The 24,556-nt window shown below is 39.6% G+C and overlaps 1 protein-coding gene across 4 annotated transcripts in view; it reads right to left on the bottom strand.

Annotated features, from left to right (window-relative positions):
- LOC108708218 (disks large-associated protein 3-like) overlaps positions 1–22,399 on the bottom strand; it is a 210,512-nt gene extending 188,113 nt beyond the window's left edge. For 2 of the 4 annotated variants that reach the window (XM_041582124.1, XM_018246690.2), the window contains exon 1: positions 22,082–22,398. The gene's annotated coding sequence lies outside the window, so the exon portion shown is untranslated. Of the gene's footprint in view, positions 1–22,081 lie in introns of all 4 variants that reach the window. The other 2 variants (XM_041582126.1, XM_018246689.2) reach the window with 2 other exon arrangements.
- Positions 22,400–24,556: the final 2,157 nt, after the last annotated feature.

The following is a 24,556-nucleotide window of genomic DNA, read 5'->3' as shown; positions in this document are numbered from 1 at the left end:
TAAGGTTGGGGTCTGTAAACTGTAGAGGCAGACAATCATAGGATAGCAGGGGTGCAAAAAGAGAATGTAGTGGGTGGTGGTAGCCAGTAGCATCACAGCAGGGGATAATAAGATTGTTGCCATTTATGTAAGGTGACACTCTAAGGGAAAGTTTTTTTTTTTGTTCTGCACCTCTTAGGTTTGGGATTCTAACTGCTAATTACAGCATGTTTTTGGATTGTTGGACTAACCAGATAGCATTTTCAGTTGCAGGCTTGCTGCTTCTAAAAAAAGCATGGAAGGCTATTAAATCTAAAATGATGCAACATGAAGATTGAATACCAAATTTATAATGTAACCCTTTCAGCAGCCAGTGCTCCCCCTGTATATAATGCTTTGCAAGTTAATACGCTTGTCCGTTCATTAAAGTAAAATGTGGAAACTTAGATATGACATATTTGGCACTATATTAACTCTCTTACTATTAATATAGATATTTTCTTGGCAATTAGAGGATTCAAGATCAGCTTTCAAGTTTTACACCTGTTTGAAAATGTTGGAGCATTTTCTTCTACAATTTTGCTCTTTTTGACAAATGCATAAAAGTATATAAAAATTGTCTTTCATCAAAGTAGCAGACGGTTAACAACATACAGACAGTTGATAATCTACTGTTGCAATTGTTCAGCCTTCACCAATGTTTGTAAATCAGCCCCAGTATCAGACTTTTGCAAAATTTGTGCTTTATGATTATTTTTTTTTTTTTATAATAGATTCAGTGGATGGATTTATTGGATACTGAGTGATTTGGTGGAACATTCCTTGTATTTCGTTTATGTATTTAATAGTTTTAACAGATGGGATTGTGGGTGTAAACACAAAAACCATAATAATATTTTTTCCTCTTGTCCCTAGCTGCACCAGAGAGTAACACATTTGGAATCAGATATGATTTAGTAGAGTGTCTGCAGGCTTTAGTAGCGTCTGTACTGATAATATTCTTCAGGATATCCCATTACAATAAAAAGATTAATTCTGACTTAGGTGCTATCAAGTAATACATGCTCAATAAAATTTTTATAATATCATGGATAAAGTGTTTTGCATTCTACTGCAATGGAAATGGCTGCTGGTGGGTAAATGTATTGTTTTAATTGCTGAGAATGTCCCTGTGAGGATGAAATCATTCTATGTGCCCCTAGACCAGTGGTTACTAAAGTGTGGATCTGCACCCTAGGGAGGCCTAAAGCAGTGACCAGGGCACAGTCTGTAGGTGATGGGCAAATTGTTCCCGTTTCACTGGAAAATCATGAAATTGAAAGGTTTCACAAAAAAATTGTAAAATTTGAAAATTTTCACAAAAAAACTCGAAACTCGGACATTTTCATGAAAAAAAACGTGAAATTCTGACATTTTTATGAAAAATCTTGAAAATTGGCACCCGCGTCCAAGCTGACGCTGGCGTTAAAGTCAATGGGCATCCAAAAATTGTGACGCCAGAGCGAAACCGGCAGCGAAACGTGGAAATTCGCTGCGAATTTGTGCCAAGCGAATGCCCATCACTGACTATGACTATTACATCCATTCTGTTCCATGGAAAATATTACTTAAATTTATGAGAAAATGTATATTGCAGCATTTAACATGACTTTAACATAATAAATATCTGAATGAAAAGCATGAATACAAGGGTGATTTAGACAAGCTGTTTGTTGACAGTGTCTTGAGTTCTACTGATCACCAGCTAAAGGTCTACTGTTCGATCGAGATATACCTTTTGGACACCCCTGCTGTAGACCAATGGGGAAATTTACAAAGAATGACTATTCCTTGATATTCCTGTAAGCCTAGTTTAAAGGAACAGTTCAGTGTGAAAATAAAAACTGTGTAAATAGGCTGTGCAAAATAAAAAATGTTTCTAATATAGTTAGTGTTAGCCAAAAATTTAATGTATAAAGGCAGGAGTGACTGAAAGTCAAACATAATAGCCAGAACACTACTTCCTGCTTTTCAGCTCTATAACTCTGAGCTAGTCAACGACTTGAAGGGGGGCCACATGGTACATTTCTGTTCAGTGAGTTTGTAATTGATCCTCAGATTCAAAAACAACAGATATGACCCATGTGGACCCCCCTCAAGTCTCTGATTGGTCACTGCCTGATAACTGAGAGCTGAATCCAGTCACTCCAGCCTTTATACATTACATTTTTGCCTAACAAACTATATAAGAAACATTTTTTATTTTGCACAGCCTATTTACCTTGTGTTTATTTTTACACTGAACAATTCCTTTAAAGGAAAAGAAAAGCTACAGGCAGTTTATTGCCAATAGATTAGCTGCAATAGTGCAAGATAGAATGTTATATTTATTCTGTAGAATGTTTTGCCATACCTGAGTAAACAGCTCTAGAAGCTCTCTCTGTTGTTCAGGATAGCAGCTGCAGTGTTAGCTTGGTGTGACATCACTTCCTGCCTGAGTCTCTCCCTGCTCACTTATAGCTCTGGGCTCAGATTACAGCAGAGAAGGGGGAACGGGAAGAGGAGCAAACTGAGCATGCTCACGTCCGGGGCAAGGAGGTTTAAGCTAACGGCAGGAAGTCTGATACAGAAGCCCATGGGTACACAATAGAAGGAAAGAAATGCAGTTTCTTTTGACAGGGGACTCAGAGCATCACTACTTTGAGGGTTTACTGGTATATTTAGGTGGACCTTTCTGATAAGGCTTACTTAGTTTTAAACTTTCCTTCTCCTTCTCACATTAGTGAGGGTTTTGTAGTGACTACTAATTTGTTGTTATAGTCATGGAACTATGGCTCATTAAGCAATGTTCTCTTTAGAACACCACTTACTTCATTTTTTAAGGGTGTATTATATCCACAGACTGCTTCCAAGTCCCAATATTCAACCATGAAATATACAAAATGCCCACACCTACAATCGTCTTTTCTTAAAATGTACCTTTTATTCCAGGATAATTTTAAAAAACAGAAAATAACAAGGACACAGGCTCCATATATGGCCTATGCATGTAAGACCCTCCCAGTCCTTAATTATAGGCATATGATTAAAATGCCTATGATTAATAAAGATGCTAGAAGGTATTGTGTGGCACTCCATTATACAGTATCCCCAATGGGAACACAGAAATGAGGTGGTCCAAGCTCAAGGACCTGTTGTGCAGCACATATTAATGTTTTGATAATATACAACTATATTTTATAAAGTCTAGAAGCACACTGTTGCATTTAGGCTATTGCATTTAACAGCACATTACTTAGGTGCCATTATCAAATATATATATATATACCATGACTTCTTGATTGAGAGTTAAAGCATCTCATTGTTGGCTTGAGTAGCATGTCTCATGTAGCATGAGACATGTAAATACATTTTTGATATCAATTGGCTTTACACTGCAATGCTAGTGCTCTTTGGCTCATTTTAGCCCTCCTCACCCTAACCAGAATGGTTTATCTGCTTGGTCTAAGTCTAAACAGTACTACCCAAGACATGCAGTGGGCTTTAGGCTTTTAAGGAGATAAAAAAGATTATGTCAGGCAGGCAGAATAATAGCTATAGATAAAGAAGGCAAATCTGCAATTGGATTATAAAGACCTACATATATGTAGGGGTAAACATCATTAATATGCCTTGCCTTCATCTCATTACATTTTCATTAGACAAAATGATATGGTTATTGCGCATTTCAGAACAATGTAGCACAGTCACAGTCCAGTTCTGATGCTGTCCGGCACAACTCCAAATGCAATTATTCATATGCTGTTCAATACAGAGTATATACATGTGGCACACACAGAAATCAGAGCTATATTCAGTATAATAATAATGCCTCAGTAAGCATGTTTCACCAAATCAAATCTCATTAGTGTAAATGTAATATATGACAGGTTAATGGCAGGTCTGTTAGGGAAATCTCCCTCAAACTCCTGACCAGCAGAGGTCTCCTGAAATCTGCAACCATCACCACAAGAAGCACAAAGAATCAAGAGGGTGTGCATGCTGTTTTCATAATAATGTTTATTGTACTCAGGGTGCCCATATAATAGCAAGTTATAGTGCAAGTAATTTTTATGAAATCATGGCATAGTTAGGTGAGTGGAAAGGCATGCATTCATACTGTTACATGTGAAAGGAGATCAGCAAGACAAAGAACTCTTTCTGTCATACGACTTTACTGACAAGGCAAACCTACAATTCAATGGTTGTCTCCAACTGTGGAGTCATATCACAATTTTAATATAAGGTAGGTTGGACTGGTACTTTAGAAAGCAAAGCTGGTAGATTTTTCAGCCAATCCCTTGTGTTTACCTCTGCCACGAGTATTCAAATAGAAATCATGATTAGGAAGAACAAGGAATGGGCAGGAAGCAGGTATCAGCTCTTAGCCGATAGGCTCAAAACATGTTGTGCTCACAATAAACCATGTTGAGCAGTTTACCTGCCTCCTGGCCATTCCTTGTTCTTCCTAATCGTGATTTCCATATCACAATTGTATTTGTTACTTACAGATGTCAACAAGTTGATGCCGCACACCTGTCCTTTCTGCATCTTCCTTTTAAGTAAAGCTGTTAGGTAAGAGTTGGGGAGAACTCTACTATGGATTAAAAGAATTAAAAAAAGGCAAAAGCATTTTATGTTACCTAATTAGAAATGATCCGCCTCATCTGGGGTTTCCACTGTATCTATATTTCATCTGGCTGGGGCAGCAAGAGCAGCAAATAACTGAATTTATATAAAAATCTCTTCCATAGGTTTAAGGATTCCAGGGAGCCATTAGTTGGCATGAGCTCTATTTATTAGCATAGGTTTTGTATCTGTGTAAAATTCTTTATTCAATGCTTGTCGCCATTGGATCAATTGTGAAAACTCATTGTGACCTTCAGCAAACCACCTGAACATCCTTAGCCTCGCTGGACGCCCTGGACTTACTGCGCATGAATAATCAGAGGATAATGAGAAGCTCTAAATAAGGCAGCCATAAATTACATTATATATATTATATGGCAATGGCTATATAACAGTATAACAGTATGGAAATTGTAAATAATAATAATGAATTGGTTCTGAATACAACAGATAAAACCAGCAACACATCTGTATGGCAATGTCAATGGCTAGGATTAGTGGTAAATAGGATGATAAGAAAAAAAATGGCACTTTACATTTTCTACCTAATGATAAGATAAGGTGTCCAGACTGGACTAGAGCACACTAATGGCAATCAATATTTTTAGCTGTTAATCATTTAATATGCAAAGCAGGACAGAAATGTATCAATTGATCTACCTGACATACTATGCATGGAATAAATGGCACCTCCATGAATCTATATTCAGCATGAATCAGCTTAGAGTAATGTGCAACAAGTCTAATAATGGCAGAGGATTTGGTTAAATAAAAACCCACCCCATTTGAATATGTGATTGCTTCCTGGCACAGTATGAGTCTCATTGCAATCATTTCTTTCCCAGCAGACCTCATAATTTGAGCAGGCGTGTGTCAATGAGATTTCATGACAGCTGGAAGCATTTTATAATGGTTCTGTTAGTTAGAGGAAAACAAAAACATGGGCAAAACTATAAAGTCATATAGATGCTAGTGGACATCACCATTTAGGCAGTGCTCATTTACTAATGAATACATCATGGTGTGTTTACAACCATGTATTTTTGAACATATTGCAAATCGGATCTCAAAAGAAAGACTAAAGCTGGCCATAGATGCAAAGAACCAAACGTACGAATCATCGTACGATCGGACTTTCCCATCTCCCGACCCGCCACTAACCATTCAGATCAAAGTCTTACCAGTAAGTTCAAATAAAGTAGTTAAAGAACAGATCAGCCAATGTTCTGCCCCTGACAGCAATCGTACGATATCTATGTCCAACCAAAGCTAGTGACAGTCTCCCACTGAAAATCATACGATCGGCAATACACGCAGAGATATTATCGGCAGCCGACAGAAATTTTCTAACCTGTCCGATCGACCAAACGACCGATCTCCACCAGACGAAAAATGTCGGGACTCTCCACACACGGTCCGAAAATCGTACGAATCCTCGATTCGTACGATCAGATCTTTGCGTCTATGGCCAGCTTTAAAAAATACCTAATTAGGGTTTCTCCCTAGAGTTGCTGGGAGTGGTAATTAAACAACAGATTAAGGTTTATTGGATGAGAATGCTACCTGTTATTACCTAATGTTCTGTTGCTATATAAATCTTATTTACCTTGTTGCAAACATCTCAAGATTTTATTGTAATCCGATAATGCCATATTTCATGCCAATTGATTGTTAACATTTGGCAAGGGCCTGTTTTTCGAGTCAGTTTGCCTTTATAAACTAATAATCGACCAACTTTTGAGCTCAAACACTTTTAACAAGCTAATGATACACTGAAACAATAACTGATAACAGTTATGAGATACTGAAACAATAACTGATGATCAACAACAGCATTATTCAACACAACTGGTAAAAACACAGATGGTGCAGTAATTGATACAGTATGTCTGTTCAGCATGAGAAGAGGCAACATTAGGCACACTGACATTGTCAATGCAGAGTATCTACCTTGACAAACACTGGGTGCAGAAACAGGAGTAGAAAGTTTTGCTGGTAAAGGCTGCTCCATCTGTATGCACTTTACTTGTATTTGCTTAGAATTTCTGCATGATACTGTATATGTGAATAAAAGTATCAGAGCTATTGCTATAAATTCACCAGCGGGTAGCCTTTGCAGTAACTAAACTTTACCTGTACTATACCTGTACCTGAAACTTTAAGTACAGTTATGGGACCTGTTATCCAGAATGCACAGGGCCTGGGGCTTTCTAGATAAGGGACCTTTTTGTAATTTGGATAGTCATTCCTTAAATCTACTAAAAAAACATTTAAAAATCAAATAAACCCAATAGGCTGGTTCTGCTTCCAATAAGGACTAACTACGGAATCTTAGTTGGGATCATGTATAAGGTTCTGTTTTATTATTACAGAGAAAATGGAAATATTTTTTTTAAAATGTGGATTATTTGAATAACACAGAGTCTATGCCTTTACATAAGTCAGAACTTTCTGTATAACGGGTTTCCGGATAACGGATCTCATTTCTGTATATACCTTCTGAATATATATATTCTGAAACAACCTTTCATGCAGAGAGCTGAGAGGGGAACATATCATTCTCCAGTGCAATATGTAGAGCAGAGGTTTCCAAGCCAATCCTTGAGTTTCCACTTGTAGCTGTTGTTACGTGGATAAGCAGTCCAGGCAGATCGATCAGGAACACAGGGGGATCTGTCAGTATTGCCCATTCAGTTACTGATCTGCATGTTTTGCTGTGTGAATCAGTGTCGAACTGGCCCACCGGGATACCAGGAAAACTCCCGGTGGGCCCAGGTGTCAGTGGGCATCTTGCTTCTAACCAATTGGCCTTTTTCATGGCCATTCCCTATTTCTATGAGAACAAAGAGGCTATATACAGTAGATGGAATAACAGATTATAGTATATAAAGAAAAGAGACTAGTAGAATAGAGGTTGATTGAGGAGAGAAAGAATAACAGTACTGAGAGTGGGCCCCATGTCTAAGATTTTTGGTGGGCCCCTGGTCTAAGGTTTTTTGGTGGGCTCCTGGTGTCCCAGTCCGATACTGGTATGAATATCCAGAAAACATACACTGTGGAGAGGCTAGTAGTTTCAATGTAGTGTATGATTGTGAAATAGGTAATATTCCAGACCTTTCTGGTATATATATACAAACCCTGAAAATACAAAATTCACTGAAATTTTGTAGTCTTTGAGAATGAGAATTCCAATATGAGTGCTTGACATGTCTCCATAAGCACCCAGAACAAAGATATTTGGACACATTGGGGCAAATTCACTAAACGACGAAGCGACTAACGCTAGCGTGAAAATGCCAGCGTAGCGCATTTTCGTTAATTCACCGATTCACTAACGGACGCTGGCGTAAATTCGCTAGTGTTACTTCGCACCCTTACGCCTGTCGAATTTGCACAACGGACGTAACTATGCAAATTCACTGATGCGCAAATTATTCTGAAAACTACCTTTTACGCCAGACTTCTTTCGGCACCGCAGACCAGGCGAAGTGCAATAGAGTAAATAGGGATTGCTTCAAAAAAAGTTTAAAAATTTTCTAAGTCCCAAAAAACGCTGGCGTTTTTTCATTTTTTATGGGTGATAGGCTGAAAAAGATCGAAAATATTTTTGGGGCTACCCTCCTTCCCCCCTAACTTATGGCACCTTAACTATACAGTGTAGGGCAAAATAAAAATTTTGAAGGTTTCCCAGGCTTGTGTAGTGCTGCTTCCATTGTAACTTGAATTTTGCGCCGTATGCAAATTAACCATCGTAGCGTAACTTTGCTTGCCGAATTAACGCTAGCGCAACTTCACAAACTTACGCTTCCCCTGAGTGAAACTTCGGATTTTAGTGAATTTGCGTAGCGCTGGCGAAAATACGCCTGGCGAAGCGTGGCGAAGCGTGGTGAAGCGCGGCGAAGCGGACGCTGGCACAACAACGAATCTTACTGAATGTTCCACATTATGGCTGCAGTTTGAGACACACACACACACATACACACACATACAGCTACAGCACACACCCCACTGTATAAAAGCTCATGTGTTAAAAGGATGACAGTCTGTGCAAAGACAGCAAAAGCTTGTGTAACTCCAACTCTAGAACAATTCTAGTAATTTTTTTCTTTAATCTGGAGATTAATTAAAACTATAGCATAAGACTTAAATCCCATACAGAATGTTATGACTCTTTAGTAATGACTTCTAGAGGTGGAAATATCAAATTATAATTATGAATTAGCTCTGAATACAACAGATAAAATCAGCAACAAATCTGTATCACAATGTAAATGGCTAGGATTAATGGTAAATAGGATGAAAAGAAAAAAAATAACGGCACTTTACATTTTCTACCTGATTGACTGTTCTGTAGGGAAGCATTTATCCACAGGATTAAGCACAATGGTGCTTACATTTATCCTGTTGGGAATCAGGAAAGTGTTCTTGATGATAAACTCATTTAATTGACTGGCGTATTACCTGTGTTACAACTTAAATGTTAATTAATACTGCACATAGTGGAAGCCTCAATTGGACAAACAGATTTATACAATTTTTATCACAGCTTTTATCATGGCACTGGCGTAGCAAGAGGATCTATAAAACCAAGGTGTACATTACAAGGTGAAAAAAAAAGATCTCCATGCTGCCACCTTGAGATAACCCTTTTCTGTCAAGCCCAGCGCTTACTAATATTTCACTCTCGCCATTAATGTGTAATGATGCCAAAGCAATGCCCAGTTGTCTTTCTCTGCAGGACATCCAGAGAACTCCATGCTTCAAAGTGATGCACCGCTCTCCCTTCTCTTGGTGCTCTATGGACCTTCCACCCCAGATAAAACTACCGGCGTTACCATGCCAACAATGTTTCAGAGAAGCCCTTAATATTTATAATGCAGGAACAGAGTCTTGGAATTGTATTTATGATAAGAGCAGCAAGCTTAGAAAAGGGAAGCCTATAACCTGGAAAAAGGAATTGCCCATAATTAAGAAATGAAGTACTGCTATTTTACACAAGAGAGCGTACCCACTTGTGTTTTTTAGCGCTGCACCTTAAATACCTTGACTGTGCAGTAAACAGAATGACTATGAAGAGGATATGAAGCACGTTAGCCAGATATGTATTCATATATGAAAATATTGTTTTGGGTAAGGCTGCTCTTCAACCCTGTTTTAGTTAGGCACATATGCAATCAACAAGCTCAGTGTCTAATTAGGAATGAATTTGGATACACATATTGCAAAGCAATGTACTAGCCAGTCTGCAGCAACATCTGACATCCATTTAGCATTGTTACTAGCAAGGCTGGTAATATAATAGTCTGGTAGGAACCCTAGACATGGAATAAATAGAAATTGTGGGGTCCGTGCGCCAGAAAGGTCTGGAATATTACCTATTTCACAATCATACACTACATTGAAACTACTAGCCTCTCCACAGTGTATGTTTTCTGGATATTCATACCAGTATCGGACTGGGACACCAGGAGCCCACCAAAAAACCTTAGACCAGGGGCCCACCAAAAATCTTAGACATGGGGCCCACTCTCAGTACTGTTATTCTTTCTCTCCTCAATCAACCTCTATTCTACTAGTCTCTTTTCTTTATATACTATAATCTGTTATTCCATCTACTGTATATAGCCTCTTTGTTCTCATAGAAATAGGGAATGGCCATGAAAAAGGCCAATTGGTTAGAAGCAAGATGCCCACTGACACCTGGGCCCACCGGGAGTTTTCCTGGTATCCCGGTGGGCCAGTTCGACACTGATTCACACAGCAAAACATGCAGATCAGTAACTGAATGGGCAATACTGACAGATCCCCCTGTGTTCCTGATCGATCTGCCTGGACTGCTTATCCACGTAACAACAGCTACAAGTGGAAACTCAAGGATTGGCTTGGAAACCTCTGCTCTACATATTGCACTGGAGAATGATATGTTCCCCTCTCAGCTCTCTGCATGAAAGGTTGTTTCAGCTGGCTGGCTCGAGAGCAGGAGATGGGTTAACACCATATGGAGATCAATTGCAATGCATGTACAGCAGTGTTAAACAACCCCTGCTAGCAATCCACATATAGAACTGCTAAAACAAGGATGCAGAGGCATTATGCTTTATTCCTGCCAGTTCCCTGCATGAAAAAAACATGTAGAGACAGAATCTTAACCCTTTTCAAGCAGGTTGCAGGAAGAAGAACCAACACAGTGCCTAGTATATGAAGGAAAGCTTTAGCCCATTCTCTGAATGCAGAACAGCTTCAATCCAGATACAAGCAAGCATGAAAGCAGTTGGGTGAATAGCACAGCTGTCCAGCATCCTGCCATCAGCTGGTTACCATAGATACATCATGATGCGCCACTGGCACGGTCATGCACTGAAAGTGAATACTGATCTATATACTGATCTACCAGTGGATCTTGAGATGATAAACCGTAGATCAAAGCACTGTCCACAAACAAATCCAAATATCACCAAATTTGAAAGTGGTGGTACAGAAAATAAGGATTGTTGTACATGGACTCTCTGCAAAATGCAATAAAGTTGTGTGTAATCCTAGGCACCCCTAGACTGACTCTTTATGTAATCTCCACCTTCAGATACCAAGGGCAGTCCCAGAAGGAAACAAATGTATTCTTATTGCTTCCAAAAAAATGCCCTGTAACATATATGAAGACACAAAAATAGAAATGTCTTTAGATAACCAATCACAAAAATATGTGCCATGATGGCAATGATGTGCCATTGTGTTCATCCAGCATCTTCTGATGAACCATGAATGTGCCTATTTACAATGGGGTACCATGTAGCTACTGCCACCCTGAATTTGGATTCAATTACTGAGTTCTCACAGTGAGACGCTAGTTCTGCTTTGGATATTTGTGTGTTTTTTATGGTCTCAGTTGGGTGGGGATCTTTATGACGCCTAGTTTTTTAGTAGTCTTGTGACATACTGCACCATTCTCAGGGCTGGATTTCAAGATGCATTTGCTCCTAGACCCCCACCACTCTCAGCGGACCACCCAAAAACTTGCACCCTCCACACCTGCCCCCCCATCAATCCAGTCCTGAGCATTCTCTGAGACAATAAAGAATGAGAAAGAAGCAGCATGTTTTCAAACCAAACACATCTTGTGTTTTAAAATATAAATAACAAATATGTCAGAATAGCTTCATTATCACAGTCATAATGCATCTAATGACCAGTAATAGCACAGTTTGAGATGAAGGCATAAACAGATTGCTGTGGGATACTAAAAAATGTTTAATCTTTGCACAATTTATTATATTACCCCATACATTCTTTAAGGGCTATGGCACATAGAGGGGATCTCTGCAGATGTCTTGCCATTAGGCTAAGGCCACACTAGGCGATAGCGCGGTGATTTGACTCGCGGCGACTTTTCGCCGCGACTTTTAAGCCGCAATCGCTGGGGAAACTTTTGCGCTGGCGTCTATGGGGAATCGCGTAAAATCGCCAGCGTAAAAACACACGCGGCGATCTATTTTCTATTGTCGCTCGAAATCGCCTAGCGAGGCGATTTAGAGCGACAATAGAAAAAAGATCGCCGCGTGTGTTTTTACGCTGCCGATTCCCCATAGACGCCAGCGCAAAAGTTTCCACAGCGATTGCGGCTTAAAAGTCTTTTAAGACTTTTCGCCGCGAGTCAAATCGCCGCGCTATCGCCTAGTGTGGCCTTAGCCTTATAGTCATGTTGAGCACCACTATAACTTAGTACAGACCAAAATGTTCTATGTGCAATAGTCATTATAGAACATATAACATTACCTAGAATAAAATGACAGGCCTTGGGCTACTTGCAACATTAGCCATTCAAAGGCAATGGGAAAGGACCCCCAGATATTCACAGCATTTTCCTACAGTCAAAGCCCCCTGTGTCAGGTCTAGGGATGTCGCGGACTGTTCGCCCGCGAACTAATTCGCGCGAACATCGACTATTCGCGTTCGGCGAATGTTCGCGAACGTCGCGCGACGTTCGCCAATTTGGGTTCGCCTTAGCTGGCGCTTATTTTTGCCCTCTCACCCCAGACCAGCAGATACATGGCAGCCAATCAGGAAGCTCTCCCTCCTGGACCACCCCCACACCCCCTGGACCACTCCCCTTCCATATATAAACTGAAGCCCTGCAGCGTTTTTTCATTCTGCCTGTGTGTGTTTGGAAGAGATAGTGTAGGGAGAGAGCTGTTAGTGATTTGAGGGACAGTTGATAGTAACTTTGCTGGCTAGTAATCTACTTGATACTGCTCTGTATTGTAGGGACAGAACTCTGCAGGGATTTGAGGGACATTTTAGGTTAGGTAGCTTTGCTGGCTAGTAATCTACCTTCTACTGCAGTGCTCTGTATGTAGCTGCTGTGGGCAGCTGTCCTGCTGCTGATCTCTCATCTGCATCTGTTCTTCAAACAACTGCCACCTAGCTGTCTAAATATCAATAATAATACCGTCTCCAGAAACACCTCCCGAGTGACGTTTTTCAAGCAGCAATAATATATTCCGTATCCAACGGCTGTAGTGTATACGTTGACCTTGCAGGCATTATTTGCCCAGTCTTTAACCAAGTGCCACCTAGCTGTGTGAGCTTTTTCACATTCCATGTCCAGAAACATCACCTGAGTGACGTAGTGTGATTTCTGCCCTTTACAGCACAAAACGCAGCGCTGTGTCAACAATGGATTTTTCAGATACATTTTTGCCCTTGATCCCCCTCTGGCATGCCACTGTCCAGGTCGTTGCACCCTTTAAACAACTTTAAAATCATTTTTCTGGCCAGAAATGTCTTTTCTAGCTTTTAAAATTCGCCTTCCCATTGAAGTCTATGGGGTTCGCGACGTTCGCGAACTATTCGCATGTTTTGTCGCAAGTTCGCGAATATGTTCGCGAACATTTTTTCCGCCGTTCGCTACATCCCTAGTCAGGTCACAATATGCCTCCTTTCAAAGACAGATTTTAACTATTTTTCATGGGCAACTACTGTTTTGGTGACAATATTCTGTAATAAATGTTCCTTATACAGTACACAATACACAGAAATAACACTTGAGTACACTCAATTAATGCTCTATTGCCAATGCATATAAGAAGGTGTTCAATTTGTTCGGTTGCTTTACATGGTATCTATTGTAGTAGTGCATTTGCAAGCTAACACTATATACACTATAAAAGCAGTGTGAAGTGAAGTGTGACTTTATTGATCACATTATTTGGAATGCACAAATTGCAATAGGATGAAGTAATTCCCTCTGATGGCTGTACACGCAATACACTAAATTGGATCAAAATTAATTCCAAGTTAGAACTGAGAAGTGTTGTCAAGGGAAACAGTGCAAATGTAAGTAATCTCCAACAGAAAACATAGGTTATTGGTTGAAGAAATTGGTTCAAAATTAATTCCAAGTTAAAAATTAAAAGTTTTTCCAGGGGAAACAAATCTAAGAAGAAAAGCAGGAATGGCAACATACTGGCTGCTGGTTAAAATGAACAAGGTTGTATAAACATAAAAAAAATCACAAGAATACACATATAAAAGAGTCCGAGCCAACTTTGGTTCCAGTGCATTGTTATAGTGTGAGTGGATACAGCCTTCAATGTCAATTTATGTACTAAAAAGTGATGTGGGCTTCCTGAGTTTAAAAACAGAAATCTTTTATCATCTTTATTAATTTAGTTGCCAGCATGGGTTTTTTCTTTTATTAAGACCAAAATGGTTCTAGACATTCTAGATTATAAAGGTGCAGGCAATATTTAATTTTGTATCATTTTAATAAAGAGACTGTACAAAACAAATCAATACAAAATCGTCAATACTCTTAATAACATGATATAGCAATGCAGTCATTTTTGGGCCATTCCATTCCATTATGCATAGCCGGTAGCACACAAGAAAAGAACTGCAGATTTTGCACAGCTTTAAAAGTGCTTCAGAAACACTACTATAGTTTATGTAAACAAGTTACTGTGCAGCCATGGGGGCAGCCATTCAAGCACAGGATACATAGTAGATAACAGATATGCTCTATATAATCCCATTGTATACTACAATGGTATGTGTATGCTACTATCTGTTATCTGCTGTGAAACATGTGCCTTTTCTCCTTTTTCAACTTTGAATGGCTGCCCCCACAACTACACAGCAGCATGTTTAAATGAACTATAGTAGTGTTTCAGAAGCAAAGATATCAGTTTTGCCAGTGCAGAACAACACTAAATTATATTTTCATTACTTTAAAACACTTCCATTTTTTGATGTTACTGTTCCTTTAATGCTCTATTGCCAATGCATATAAGAATCATATAAGAATCACTGTTGCCTTATATTTATGGTATCTATTGTAATGGTGCATGTTCAAGCTCACACTGTATACTCTATGTAAGCAGTGTGAAGTGAAGTGTGACTTTATTGATTACATTATTTGGAATGCACAAAATTGGATGAAGTAATTCACTCTGATGGCAATTGGTTCAAAATGAATTCCAAGTTAGAACTGAGAAGTGTTGTCAAGGGAAACAGTGCAAATGTCATTTTTATATCATCTATAAAATACAAAGGTTTTATTTATATAATGTTTCTGAAGCATACACACCAGTTGTGCCAGTGCAGGGCAAAAGAAAGCACATATGTTGCCATAAAAACAGTCTTACATGTACATTTAAGAATTTCCATACAAACATGAGCATAAATATAAACTCCTGCCTAAGTAGTGATGGGCAAATTTATTTGCGATTCGCCGCGGCGAAATTCCCGCGATTCACCGCAGGCTAATAAATTCGCGAAACCGCTGCGAAAATTCACCGGCGCCAAAAAAAAAAGACACCGTCGCATTTTCACCAGCGAATTTGTGCCCGCGTCCAAAAAATGGGAGCCGGCATCAAAAACAGACACCGGCGTCAAAAACTAGACACCGGTGCCGTTTCGCAAATTTTTCGCCATTTCACGGGAAATTCGCACATTTTTCTGCGAAACGCAACAAAATTCGCCCATCACTACTCCTGAGCTAACCCCCCCACACACTAACACACACACTGTAGACAACACTTTTACACTTCAACAGTTTCCAAGCTAAGACTACTGTACATCCCATTTTAGTATTGAAATCCAACCACTGACATGATACAAGTCAAGACACAGCACGATATTAACAATGACTGTCTGTCTAAAGCTCAGACACATTCCCACTTTAAGTAAAGGTAGGTGTATTCTGCCTGGCTCAGGAGTTTTGCTCACATCAATTTTGTCTAAATGTTTTTACTCAGCCCGGGAACAATGCTCAAGACAGCACTGCAAGATATTAAGAAAACAGCATGCATTAAATTATCATCAAAATGCTAAATACATTCAGCTACTGCAGGCATCATCAAGTCCTCTATTTGACCTGCAGAATGTCTAATTAAAATCGTTGCTTATTTTTAACCCTTCTTGAGCCATTCCAGGTTTTTTTTATTAGTCATGCTTTGAATTCTTTGCATCTTGTTTAAACCCAAATCCAAGGTGCCAATGATAATGCCATCATTTGAAAATGAATGCATTCCATTATTTAATTTGTTTATGAAGTGACAGTAATAGAAAGCAATATAATAAAGCTTCGTAAATAAAACAAAAAACAGACAGCACTTCCTATGAAATAATATCAAACACTACTGCTGTCATTTCCAAATTGCACATTTTCCAGTTTTTACAGAAGCAAATTGTATGTTTCAGCCGCTGCCTTGGACAGAATCTTTATTATTCACACATTACACATGGAATCAACAAAGCTAAAACAGTTCAGAAAAGTTGGAGCTTTTATTTGAAATGCTTGGAACGACGGGTTTCCGGATAAGGAGTTTTTATGTAATTTGAATCGCATATCTCAAGTTTATAAAAACATTTAAATAAACCTAATAGGATTGTTTTGCCATCAATATGGTTTCATGCAGCTTTGTTACCATCAAGTACATGGTATTGTTTTATTAATTAAGAAAAAGCTAATTTTTTCTTTTTGTTAAATAGGAATTATTTGCTTCAAATTGAGCCTATGGCAGATGACCTTCACATTTTTAAAGTCCATTTAAATCCATTGGTTGTGCTCGAACACTCTTCTCATCATGTTCTTGAGTTATCAAGTGTGAATATTCACGTTTAGGGGGCATATTTATTCTTCAAATCTTCAACAAATATGCCTATATTTTACTGTTTTATCAATAGCTCTTACAGTGCGATAATTCTTAATAGGACCGCTCCCCTTTTATAGTGCCACTTTTGCTCTGTTCATTGCCAGATAAAGCCTTGTGAGAAGTATGCATTTAATAATAACACTTTACATGAATAACACTATATAATAACACTAGCCTATGTATCAAGCAGAAGGTATTTTGCAAGAGTAGTACAACTGCTTGCACTTATCAAATTAATGTATGCATAAGAAGAGTAACATTGTGTAGGGCAGTGATCCCCAAATCAGTGGCTTGTGAGCAACAATGTTTCTCTTCGACCCCCTGGATGTTGCTCCCAGTGGCCTCAAAGAAAGTGCTTATTTTTGAATTCCTGGTTTGGAGGCAAGTTTTCATGCTGGTATTACTAAACAGATTATGTTGACTAGAGTAAGATTACAGGGTATATAACCAGGGTATATGGAGAAAGCCAGTCGAATGGCTAGCGAAATGTCTTCAAGGAAAAAAAAAATACAGCAAGTCCAGTTGATTTGATTTATTACTATAGATGTATGGATGTACTCTATTGGGTTAATTAATGTTTTAATGGTTTTTAGCACACTTAAAAGCATGGAGATCCAAATTACAGAAAGATCCCTTATCCAGAATACCCCAGGTCCCAAGCTTTGGATAACAGGTCCCATACCTGCACCACCAATTTCTCAAACAGCCTGATCATCACTTTATGATCCATCCTTTTCTGCAGGACACGACAACAGAGGCAACAGTCATAAGTGTTCACGACGCACATTGCTGCTCTACACCGAATGGTCTGTCATGGTGCAGCAGTCATGTTATGCATTCTTCATAAATTATTTAACCTATCTGAAAATGCCCTTCAATAGACAGTACCCAGGCAGTAACATGGTAATGTGGCTGCAGGTATTACACATGATATGCATAATAACAATAAGGAGTAATGCGTACAGTAGGTGTGTATGTGAAGATGGGATGTTAATCTCCAAAATTCTCCAATTAGTGCCTCTAAAATTAGGTCATTCTCAATATGTTGCTTGATGATAATTTGCTACATAACAGCCTGTACAGTAAAGTTCATTGTTAAACATACCTCATCCTCCTGTATGGTTTCTTATAACACTTTGCTGAGTACCCTAAGGTAGGGCACTTTACTAAGCAAAGCTCTGAAATAACCAGTTCTCTATTAAGTACATAAGTAACCTGACCGCAACACCTCCTTTGGGAACATATTCAGTGTTGCACCCATGTGCATTAGTCAGGCAACACTACTGATTGCTTATTTACAGCAAAATGCAGCACATATTAAAGGGATACTCTCATGGGAAAAATGTTTTTGTTAAAAATGCATCAGTTAAAGGAAAACTAAGCAACAGATAGTTTATATCATATTAAGTGGCATATTAAAGAATCTTATCAAACTGGTATATATATTTAAGTAAATATTGCCCTTTTTCATCTCTTGCCTTGAGCCACCATTTTGTGATGGTCAGTGTGCTGCCTCAAAGATCACCTGACCAGAAATACTTCAACTCTAACTGTAACAGGAAGAAGTGTTGAAGCACAAGACACAACTCTGTCTGTTAATTGGCTCATGTGAAGTATAGTTGTTTGTGTGCACCGTGAATCGTACGATCCCAGGGGGCAGGCCTTTATTTTTTAAAATGACACTTTTCTATTTATGATTACCCAAAGGCACATACTATTAGAAAAGTATATTATTATGAAAATGGTTTATTTACATGAAGCAGGGTTTTACATATGAGCTGTTTTATGCAATATCTTTTTATAGAGACCAACATTATTTGGGGGGTATAGTTTTCCTTTAATAGTGCTGCTCCAGCAGAATTCTGCATTGAAATCCATTTATATTTAATTTTGAAATCTGCCATGGGGCTAGACATACAGTATTGTCAGTTTTCCAGTTGCCCCCAGTCATGTGACTTGTGCTCTGATAAACTTCAGTTACTCTTTACTGCTGTACTGCAGGTTGGAGGGATATCACCCCTCCCTCCCCCCCCCCTAGCAGCCAAACAACAGAACAATGAGAGGGTAACAAGTAGGGATACACCGAATCCATTATTTTGGATTCGGCCAAACCCCCGAATCCTTTGCGAAAGATTCGGCTGAATACCGAATCGGAATTCTAATTTGCATATGCAAATTAGGGATGGGAAGGGGAAAACATTTTTTACTTCCTTGTTTTGTGACAAAAAGTCACGCGATTTCCCTCCCAGTTCCTAATTAAATGTAATGTAAATTCAGATGCGGTTCGGCCAGGCAGAAGGATTCAGCCGAATCCGAATCCTGCTGAAAAAGCCAGAATCTGCAGAATTAGAGCCAGAATTAGCAGCTCCCTAACACAAGATAACAGCTGCCTGGTAGATCTAAGAACAGCACTCAATAGTAAAATCCTGGTCCCACTGCGACACATTCAGTTACATTGAGTAGGAGAAACAACAGCCTGCCAGAAAGCAGTTCCATCTTAAAGTGCTGGCTCTTTCTGAAAGCACATGACCAGGCAAAAATGACCTGAGTTGGCTCCCACCAATATTACAACTAAAAAAAATACACTTGCTGGTTCAGGAATGACATTTTATATTGTAGAATGAATTATTTGCAGTGTAAACAGTGCAATTTAGAAATAAGAACTACATCATAAAAATCATGACAGAATCCCTTTAACTTAACATTCCGAGCATACCTCAAGTCCATCAGTTAGAGTCACCTGCAGTATGACTGCATGATTTAATCCAACAAAACTGAAAATATTCACAATGAAACGTGAATCAGGTGACATCAAGGCAGTATGAACCAAAACCATTATAACAAAATGTCTAGAAACAAAAAACAGAGGCTATATTGCAGAAACCTGCTCTAACAAGTCCATTTTTATCAGTTATATGCATCCGGGAGCAGTAAAAGGGTTACCCCTCAACTGAAGCTGTAGGTGACTGCAATACAGAACGGAGATCCAAGCCATCATTGTGACACAGCAGCTGTGGTGGAAGGGGGAGGCATGTCTGCAGCTCATATGGGACTAAGCACAGCATCTGTCACCTCGCATACTTCTTATTCTGCATTCTCCCCAAGCCTGTCACTGCTCGCATCAAATAAAAGTTGACAACCAGATCAATAGTACAATAATGACTAGGTCTTGAATAGCACCATGTCTAAGAACATGAGAAGGGGGGTGTAAAATCACACGGGGGGGGGGGTTAAATCTAGAATAAATCTAGAAAACTATTGGAGGTTTAAAGGGCCAGAGTTAGAGTTGAATTTCTATAATTAACATAAAAATTGGTAGTGCTACAAAGATTTTGCTGCTAGGAAGCAACCAATGACCTACAGTATACAGGTGACTGATCAACGTTTAATACAGACATGAAAAAGTAACTCACAACAAAAATGGAACAGGAGGGTTCTCAAAGTTCAGATCTGTGCAGCTAAATGGCATATAGACTTCTGGGACTATTAAGTGTGTGCCAGCTGATGTCTGGGGGAAGTCTCTGGATTGCTATTTCATGTTCTGCTGAATGACAGGCAGGAAGGGAGCAGGAAAACATTGTGGGATGTCGTCTGTTTCATATTGCACAGTAAAGTTAAAAATGGTGACAAATTAAGGGGCCCGTTCATTATTTAAGGACAGTGTATCCATGCCAAGAGCAGCAAGTGAGCTGCACAAAATTTGCGGTACCTCTTTAAAGAAACAGCAGCAACCTGCTGTCACCTCAGATGACTCCCAATATTCGGAGAGAGAGCTATGTTCTCTGTAACCCTTGCACTGCAGAACTTGGGTCGTGAGCTAGGTGGCATATACCGCAGAGACTGCAGTTACTGCTGGAAAGGGCAGGGGGCAGAGAAAGAAACAGACACACAGAGCTGGCAAAAGATTTTAGACTTTCTTGAGCCAAAGACACATTGCTGAGACCTTTTGTAGACTTTTTTTCCCGCTATTTAATAAAGTGGAATTTTTTTTAAAAGAAACAAATTGCTTTTGGGCAAAAAGAATAAAAAAAGAAAAAACCCAGAGCACAATTTCTTTTCTTTTTAACAGTAGATGAAGGCTGAAGTTAATATTAATCATTTTCATATTTAAAATCAGCCACTCTTGAAAAGCCAAGGTTCTTGCACAATCAGTTACATAAAAGAGGGGTTCCACACATGTTGAACTGTGGTTTTAATGATTCTACTCAAAAATACTGCTAGTGCTTCCCCCTCCTGTAGTGTACATTAAAGTGCAAGTTCTGCAGGTAAAATGTTGCAAAATCCAACTATTTTATTCCTCTATTGCAGGAAAATGTCTGAAAATATCAAAAAAGTACCTGTGCTCTTGTTGCTTGTGACACACAAACACATGCCTTCTCTTACATGAAGTAGCACTTCAGTTGTACCAATGTAAAACAATCGTAGTATTCCCTTACTGTTATTTAACTATCGCCATGCCAGAAATGTTATCTTCCCTGGTACACGGATGTATCGTGCATCCATAATGATTATGGTGCTGATGTGAGCTCTGCAAATATACCAGACACTGGTCAGCTGCATCTCAGAATACTGATGCAAATGATCACAGAGCTAGTAAGGTGTATGCATACATACTCACTGCAAGTGGATATACAAAATAATGTGTTGTGTGTGCCCATGTTCCTTTAAAAGCATTTCTCTATATCTATATTATAATACATATCTATGCCTCTTGTTTATCCTACATATACAGAACCACATAAGCCAACATATTTTAACACTATATTTCCAACCTCATTAGCTTCCTAGCAGACAACTACTTGGTTATTGGCACTTTTTTAAGATCTAAAATGAGTTCTGTGAGCAGCATGAGTGGCATAGAGGGTACAGCCCATGCTTCACAATAAGGCAAACAAAATCCCCCCCAGACCGAGTGTAAAAAGACTTGATGATAACAACAGTGGCATGGCATTATTTCTGTGCACCAGGATAAACTATTGCATACGAGAGTTAAGGGTTTGGGGAGGAAACCCAACAACAGCTGCCCTATAATTATTGGAAATATCTAGAACGCATCTGTCTGTGCTTATCTACATGATGCTCTTAACCATTCCAATGAGAGCTGCAAGGCCAGCAATCCATGCACAGCTCCCGGGAACAGCAGGAAGGATAAGTTTGGTTGGAAATGTAGGGGTGTAAGATAAAAGGAAGGCAGCGGAAGAGGCGCATAGGTGCGCACCCAGTAAGCGGTACCCAACACGGCGCAATTAGGCTGCAAAGGATGCGCGCAGGCTTCAAGCCTCTCCCATCAGCATCACACTCACCTCCTCACTCCAGCAGCTCTTGCAGCAGATCCTGGGCGCAGCGCATCTTCACCGTGGCAGGAGCCTGCCAGGGATTTTTCTGCACATATATTATTTATCGGAGTGAGAACTCCGTGCGTTTGGCACAGGCTGAAAGTTGGGCAGAGCGTCTCTTCCCCGAGATTAGGGGGGAGTGAATATGGTGGGGGTAGACTACATGGGGGAGGAGACGTGGGTCTGTGCTGCAGTGCAGGAGAGCTGGGATAGTAGTGAAGCAAGACAAGGAGCTGTATCTGTAGGAAAGAGATAGAGAGAGCTCGAAGAACAAAGGAAGGTGGATGGTGAGGTGAAGGAGAAGAGGAAGAAGAAGGAGGGGAGCGCTGCAGAGGAATACACTGTCATAGATTCATGTGGTTCAGCTGCCTAAGATCTGCCCAGACTCATCATAGCTCTTTTAGGCGACTAGCGAGCATAGGCATCAGCAGGAGGGGGCACTTGCCCCCCTTGGAGTTTTTGCCTAAGACAAATGGTCCCCATTTTAAGATGTTACCAACTGCTGATTCCATGCACATCCTCTGATCAAAGTGCAGCTCTCCCTGGCAGCTGCTGCCTGATATTTCATTCTTTTCATTCATACATTGGGCCACAGCCCAGTCACATGATATTGTGTGTAGCTGCCGGCCCCCTATTTACTACACAGGTATCCACACACCTAATTGTCAAGGGCAGCAGATTTCTCCAGCCCTTCTTCCAGACTTTACTGCACATGTACCGATTGGCGAGGGGGGGGGGTCACTTGTGGTTAATGTGTCAAGTGAACTCACTAAATTCCAATCTGAGCAGTTCTGTATTTATTCTGTAAGGAGAATGTAGGTTTTGTTGTCTGTGTATCATGAAAGAGGTTCTGTCACTGAAAAACATGTTTTTTTTTTCAAAATGCAACAGTAAATTGTGCTGCTACAACAGATTTCTGCACTAAAAGAGCAAACAGAATTTTTTATGTTTAAATCTGACATGGGCTACCATTTCAGTTTCCCAGGTGCCGTCAGTCATGTGACTTGTGCTTTGGTAAACATCAGTCACTCTATCTCACATAGTGGTAGCTCAGCAAAAAGTAGAGGGAAGCTGGGTACTTTGTTGAGTACAGACGAGCTGCAGGCAATGTAATGCCTTTCTGTGGATTATAGGTACACTTTGGGGGTTATTTATTAAAGTCTGAATGCCAAAAACCCAAAAGATTCTTGTTTTTTTTACTATAAAATCTGAATTTTTAGTGGAAAAAAAACTAGAATTTTTCAGGATTTATTAACCACAATGATGGAAAAAGTCAGAATTTGAAAATCCGGCTTCTCAGAACTGCAGAGGTTGCATATAAGTCAATGGGAGAAGTCCCAAAAATATCTTGATCTGCACTGGGTTTCTTGCAATAATCCAAAGATTTGGTTGTTTTCGTTCAAAATTCGTTTGGCGAGACTTTCTGTGGAAAATCTAAACAATTCGTATGATATGAATTTTCCACTAATTTTTCTGTTTTTTTTTCGGGAAAATGTATTGATAAATACTGTAAGGGGGAAAACCGCATGCAGATTTGGTCGGAATATATATTCAGACTGATAAATTCAGACTGATAAATGGGCCTCCCCGTGTGTGTGTGGGTGTATATATATATATATTTGAAACAATATATATATTTAGAAAGCAGAATTAATCATATTACATTGAATATTCCAAAGGGTAGAGCCCTTTTCCAAAAAACTATATAATTTATTGTGTTATGCATATTTACAAATTTCCTGCACTACTGTAACTAGTTAATGTATACAGTTTTAAAGGGGTCGTTCACCTTTGCGTTAACTTTTAATATGCATATACTGTATGTAATGTGACACGCTTGCTGTACACGTAATGTTTGGGGGGGGAAATTAGCAATGGTAGGCAGGTAAGCAGAGGATCAGGAGCTTAATGACAGGGGCACTGCATCTTCAGGTAAAAACCCCAGGTTTATTCAGGAAAACTCTTCCAACATAAAGTCTCTGGCATACAGGAACACAGTTCTAACAGCATGCCTTTAAGACTTTTCCCCACTCTGGGGTTCTCACCATATAGGTTGGTTTCCACACTCTGGAATATTCCGGCTTCTCAATAAGCCCTGCTGACTCTCCCATGCTGGGATATCAGCTCACCAGCTTCTGGCCTGGCTCACCTTCTGGCAGCACCTCAATCACTTTTGACTCTCAGTTACCTGGTCACATCTCCCTCTGCTCCTTGCAATGGCAGCCAGCACCCCAAGCCCTCTCTGGGAGTTCCTAATACAGATAGGTAACCTTCCTGTTCTGTGACCTACTCTGAGAGCCTTTCCTAACACTTAACTATGATTAAATTCCTTTCCACAGGACAGCCTGCCTGTAGAAAGTGAGCTCCAATATGCAAAATGGGAACAGGGTGCAGTTTTGGGCCAGTGGTGCCCAATGAAGCCGGTGTCCTGCCGGCCTAGTC

This window comes from Xenopus laevis, chromosome 2L (genome assembly GCF_017654675.1).
Source record: "Xenopus laevis strain J_2021 chromosome 2L, Xenopus_laevis_v10.1, whole genome shotgun sequence".
Classification (NCBI taxonomy): Eukaryota; Metazoa; Chordata; class Amphibia; order Anura; family Pipidae; genus Xenopus; species Xenopus laevis.
This window is presented reverse-complemented; position numbering and strand designations above follow the sequence as displayed.